The 6,000-nt window shown below is 44.8% G+C and overlaps 1 long non-coding RNA gene and 1 other non-coding gene across 2 annotated transcripts; one reads left to right on the top strand and one right to left on the bottom strand.

The window, feature by feature from the left end:
• Positions 1–3,178: 3,178 nt before the first annotated feature.
• Positions 3,179–3,342, top strand: LOC112426193 (U1 spliceosomal RNA). Its single transcript, XR_003017489.2, has one exon. It is a non-coding gene; the product is annotated as a U1 spliceosomal RNA (small nuclear RNA).
• On the bottom strand, positions 3,211–5,291 carry LOC112426168 (uncharacterized). The gene is made up of 2 exons (XR_003017452.2): positions 5,219–5,291; positions 3,211–3,914 (listed from the first exon to the last, which is right to left on the bottom strand). It is a non-coding gene; the product is annotated as an uncharacterized lncRNA (long non-coding RNA).
• Between the last annotated feature and the right edge of the window lie 709 nt (positions 5,292–6,000).

Here is a 6,000-nt window from a genome sequence, read left to right on the forward strand (position 1 = left end):
AATGCAAAAATGAGCTGGGTATGGTGGTGTTCACACGTACTCCCAGCTACTCAGGAGGCTGAGGTAGGAGAATCACTTGAACCTGGGGGGCAGAGGTTGCAGTGAGCCAAGGTTATGCCACTGCACTTCAGCCTAGAAAACAGAGAGAGGCTCCATCTCAAAAAAAAAAATTGGAAGAGTATCCTCAAACTTTTCACTAGGCATGTCCACCACACTCTATTTTAGTAATAGTTGGAGATCCTATTGGGAGAAAACTTGCTAATTATCTGCCTGGCCATTAAGAAGATAGCTCCAAACATTTTTGGGGAGCACATTTTTGCTTTGATGGGATGTTGCCTCCCATGGTTAGAAATCCTTCTTTTACCTTAGGTAACATTGCTGATAAAAATTGAACATGGTGGCTCTGGCCTATAATCCTAGTGATTCAGAGGCTGAGGTGGAAGGATCACTTAAACCCAGGAGTTCCAGGCTGCAGTGAGCTATGATGGTGACACTACACTCCAGCCTGGGTGACAGAGTCACTCCTTCTCTCTGAAAGAAAAATAAAGAGTCCAGGCGTGGTGGCCTATGCTTGTAATCCCAGCACTTTGAGAGGCTCGGGTGGGAGGATTGCTTGAGCTCAGGAATCTGGGACCATCCTGAGCAAGATAGCGAGACCCTGTCTTTCAACAACCAAACCAAACAAACAAAAACAAAATTAGCCAGGCATAGTGGTGCATGTCTGTAGTCCCAGCTACTCGGGAGGCTGAGGTGGGAGGATTGCTTGAGCGAGGGAAGTGGAGGCTGCAGTGAGCCAAGACTGCACCACTGCACTCTAGCCTAGACAACACAGCAAGACTGCGTCTTAAAAAAAAAAAAAAAGACAAAAGAAAGAAACAAATATTGCTGATGAAACTTAGCCTCTTTCACAGCTCAACAAAAAGCTATTTATTCACTGGCTAAGGTTGTACTAGATAATCGTATCACTTTAGATGATACATATTTTCAAAGACAATATTATCCTTATTTAAAAATGGGTGGAAGCTGGGCGCGGTGGCTCACGCCTGTAATCCCAGCACTTTGGGAGGCCGAGGCCAGTGGGTCACCTGAGGTCAGGAGTCCGAGATCAGCCTGGCCAACTAAAATACAAAAATTAGCCGGGTCCAGTGGCATGTGCCTGTAGTCCCATCAAGTTGGGAGGCTGTGGCAGGAGAATCACTTGAACCCAGGAGTCAGAGGTTGCAGTGAGTGGAGATTGTGCCACTGCACTCCAGCCTGGGAGCCAGAGGAAGAGTCTGTCTCAAAAAAACAAAACAAAACAAAACAAAAACAATGGGTAGATATAGCAGCACTTACAAGAGTTCATAAAAGGAATGTACATTGTCAACTGATCGTGTGGAGAGAGCAGCCCCCTGCCCACCTGGTTGTGATCTCTGCACAACGCTTGCCCACACCTCCTCTTCCACTTAGTACAACACAGTCCAGAACACACAAGGGGAGAGCCGCAGCCACAGCAGCCTCCGCAGCCCGCTTTAGATGATAGATTTAGCTGATCAGGGAGGTGGATGTGTGCTGGTTACAACGTCTTGTTGCGTATCCATATATAAATACTTTCCATGAAGTAGAACTTCATCTGGAAAAAATTAGAAGTCATTTGGCTACAAGAAATCATGAAAGAAGAACTGGGATGTGACGTTTTCCCTGATGTTTTTAGTTGGCTCCCTAATGGAATAGGAATAGGTTCCCTTACTATTCTGGCATACAGATCCTCTTTGTGATTCTCATTCTTGTGTGCATTATATGTGTTCTATTCAAATTATTAATGTTATATATTTCCTGTTTTACTTCTGAGAAAACTGATTTTATGGTTTCTGAAGACTAGAGATGATTAAACAAGTGACAGCTGTAGACTTAACTGAGGTCTCTCTCTCCTCTTTTCTTCTTTTTTTTGTTTTTCCTACTCTGTGACACCTTTTCAACTGGGCTTTTTGGCGCTCTTAACAATTCCTCAGTGAGGCGGCTCCTTTCCTCTCCTGCCCTCAGTGTGGGAAAGACCATCTGGGAATGAGCCTTCCTGGCAAAGAGGGACACCTTGCCTGAGCTTTTGATCATCAGTGCTTTCAAAAAGAAATATATATATATATAAAACATATATATATCTTCTATATATATATATTTATAATATATATTTATATATATATACACACATATTGTTCCCCCCCAAATTTGGACCACTTTGTTTCTGTCTTTGCAGAGCATAAAGTGCTAACACGAGGTAAGTGCTAAGGTCTAGAGAAGGCTGTGGCAGAGATGACAAACTCCAGCACCATGCCTGAATGTCCAGTGTGCTCTGCTGAGGCAGCATATTTGTACATTGCTGTATTTGAAAAAACCCTACAAGATTCATGAAATTGGACCACCATCTTTATAGCAGTGCTAGTGATAAAACAAGTAAGGATGGCTGGTTTGCAGTCATCTGAGCAGCCTCTCTGGTTTCATAGATCTGGTTTCTCTCTGATATTGAACGACTTGTAATTTCAAGTAGAATGCTACATCACAAGGATAACGATGTGAAGAGAACCAGTTTCCTGTGTAATCCTACATGTTTTAGTCTGCGCATTACAAGCCATTATTTGAAGAAGGGTGGACAGGTTCCAGCCGGCTACGCGGAAGCCTGCGGCAGGGGAATCGCTTCAACCCGGGAGGCTGAGGTTGCAGGGAGCCGAGATCATGCGACTGCATTCCAGCCTGGGCGACAGAGCGAGACTCGGCGCCAAACCCAAAACAAAAAACTACAACAGAAACGCCCGCTTCTTTGGGGAAGACCAGGGACGGGGAAGGGAGGGAAAGGAGAGGCAGACGTCACTGTCCCCGCAGGCTGTGGCAGCAGGTTGTTCGGCTGAGCTGGCGCACGATGGGGCGGAAAAGCAGACGGGGACCGGGAACGCGCTGTCGGTGACATAACGGAGAGGGCGACTTCTATGTAGATGAGGCAGCGCAGGGGCTGCCGCTTCGCCACCGGCTGCTTCGCCACGAAGGAGTTCCCGTGCTGTAGGAGCGAGCCCAGGACCACTGGTCGGACCTGAGAGTCCCAGCTATGTGTCAGGGCTAGGAGGGCTTGAGAGTGCGCGGGGCAAGTGACCGTGTGTGTAAAGGGGGAGGCGTATGGAGCTGTGGCAGGGTGGAAGTACAGAAGCTCATACTTACCTGGCAGGGGAGATACCATGATCACGAAGGTGGTTTTCCCAGGGCGAGGCTTATCCATTGCACTCCGGATGTGCTGACCCCTGCGATTTCCCCAAATGTGGGAAACTCGACTGCATAATTTGTGGTAGTGGGGGACTGCGTTCGCGCTTTCCCCTGAACTTTTGTAGTGAAAAAGTAGATTCCATGCAAAGAGCTGTTTTTGATTTGTACGGTTTCGTGGTTTGGGTGGCATGTTAAGCGTTCTCCTCACAATCACAGTGATGGGAAACAGGAAGTACCGTATTACCATCCTCTCCGCTGCCGTGAGGTTGTTTAACACAAGTTAAGTGGCCGCAGGGCCCTTCTCTTCCGTTTCTACACGTGGGGCTGCTTTTTGCAGATTGTTTTATGGTCTCCAGTCTCTTGAGTTCTCACGCTCTGTGGAAACCTTCGTGTTTTTTCGTGGTCCCCAGTCACCCTTCACACAGTCTCTGCTTCTAACCGCAGCCCCCACAGGAGTTTGTGGGATTTCTGTGCTAGCGGGGAACGCGTTCTCACCTCATAGAGCCAGGTAGAAACTCTACGCAGTCGGGTTGCTGTTCTCTTGGATGAAAGCGTGGCCTTTGGTGCTGTTCTTTGTGATAAAAGCAGTGTCCCTGTTCGGTTGTAGACACAACACGCTTGCTTTCTGTAGGGGAACGGGAGGGCTCTCCCCGCGTCCAGGTGCCCTTGCTCATGTTCACGGAGGCCTGCAAATCAGAACCGCAGTCTCACCTGTGGGCAGAAAGGGCTGCAATCTACCCCAGCTACCCGAACTACCCAGCAATAAAATGGGACACATTACGGAAACATGAGATGGCATGGATAATCTCAAAAACATTATGCCGAGTGACGAAAAGAGGGCATCCTGTGAGGCGCCATCAAGGTGAATTTCTAGAACAGGCAAAACTAACCTGTATAGTGACAGAAACTACATCATTGATTGCTGGGGTCAGGCAGAGGGCGGGACTGACTGCAAAGGGCACGAGAGGACCTTTTAGAGTAATAGACACGTCATCAAACTTGAAATGGATGCGTTGTACCATAGTCAATTCACACCTTAATCAACTTGGTTGTAAAAAGGAATAAGAAAACCACTCCAAATCTTAATGTCTTCTACTCAATTTAGTGTATGTTTACCCTTAGAGGATTCCTTTAGAAAAATGTCTCTCTAAATGTGATTGGGAGTTGAGGAATTCCTTCATTTCTGTTTCTGTCTCTTTGTCTGCAGTTAAATGGGATATTTGTAAAATAAAAATAGAGTCTAAGCACTATTAAATGGGATATTTGTAAAATAATAATAGAGTCTAAGCTAAATTTTGTAAAAGCATACATATATGCATCTTTATTATTTTATTATTTTTTCAGGTATATATATCCTTATTATTTTTTCTTCTTTTTCTTTTTGGGGGCCTGGGGGGGGGATAGTCTAGCTAAAATATACATTCCTGTCTCTGTAGATATACCACAAGACCTTTACTCCAGTGTTGTCCAAACGTTATGAGAAATTAATTTTGAACTGAAGGTGCTCAAAAATTTTACATATGTTTACATCTTCTCTACTGTTAGTATGGTCTATGATTAGCATGTATAATTTTTTTTTTTTTAAGACAATAGCTTAGCAGTGATTTGGAAGAAAAACATGTACCTATGTTAAGAGTAGTTAATTCCAGGAGGTGTGAATATGGATGACCAGTTATCTTCCCCTTTATGAATTTTTTAAATTTTTAAATGGAAAATCCTCAATGACCTGGAAGTGGAAGAACAGATTAGATATGGAAGGGGTGTGGGGCAGGTGAGAGGAAAATGTAAAGAGAAGGACAAACCCAGTTCTAGCAGGACGGTGTTTAACTTGAAGGTTTCTGGGGATCAGTTGTTGGGATAAGAATATGGGGGAGGCAGGAGAATCATGAAAATATTTAGGACAGTGTATCGCCTGTCTTATCATTCTTCCTCCTTTTGTATTTCTTCAAAAGAAATACACAGACTTACGTTTCTTTTCAAGCATGCTTACCATTTGTGTTTCTCTTTTATTAATGTAACTGCCCGGTAGGTTTATCTTGCCGATTGTCCAGGTAAGGCTTTCTACAATAGAGAAAGAATTTAATAAATGCAGAGGTAGCTGAGGGACCAGGACAGGGGTTTATTATTACTCAAATCTGCCAAAATTCAAAGACTAGGGTTTTTTGTTTGTTTGTTTGTTTGTTTAGGATAGTCTGGCAGGCAGGGGGCTAGGGAATGGGCAAAGCTGATTGGTTGGGTTGGGGATGAAAACACAGTGTCAGAGCTTGTTTACTGCACTGAGTCAGTCCCTGGGTGAGGGCCACAGGACCAGATGAGCCAGTTTACTGGTCTGGGTGTGCCAGCTAGTCCACCATAAGGCAAGGTCTGAAAAATATCTTGAACACCAATCTAAAGTTTAACGCTAACAATGTTATATATAGGCACAGTTGGGGAGCTTAGGAATCATGTGGCTTCTGGCTGCATGGCTCCTGAGCCATAATTTCCAATCTCGTGCCTAATTTGTTAGCTTTGCTAAGGAGGTCTGATCCCCAAGATAGGAAGGAGTTTGTCTGGGGAAGGGGTAATCAGCTTTGTTTCAGACTTAGACTTGGAACTAAACTCCTCTTAGCCTGGCCTATGCCCAGGAATGGACAAGGGCAGCTCAGAGGTTAGAAGTAAGATGCGGTCAGTCAGGTCAGATTTCTTTCACAGTCATAGTTTTCCCATGTCAGGTTTTTCTTACTGTCATAATTTTTGCAAGGGTGATTTCGTTAGGAGCAGTATAAACACAGT

The sequence above is a fragment of the Macaca nemestrina genome, chromosome 1 (genome assembly GCF_043159975.1).
Source record: "Macaca nemestrina isolate mMacNem1 chromosome 1, mMacNem.hap1, whole genome shotgun sequence".
Classification (NCBI taxonomy): Eukaryota; Metazoa; Chordata; class Mammalia; order Primates; family Cercopithecidae; genus Macaca; species Macaca nemestrina.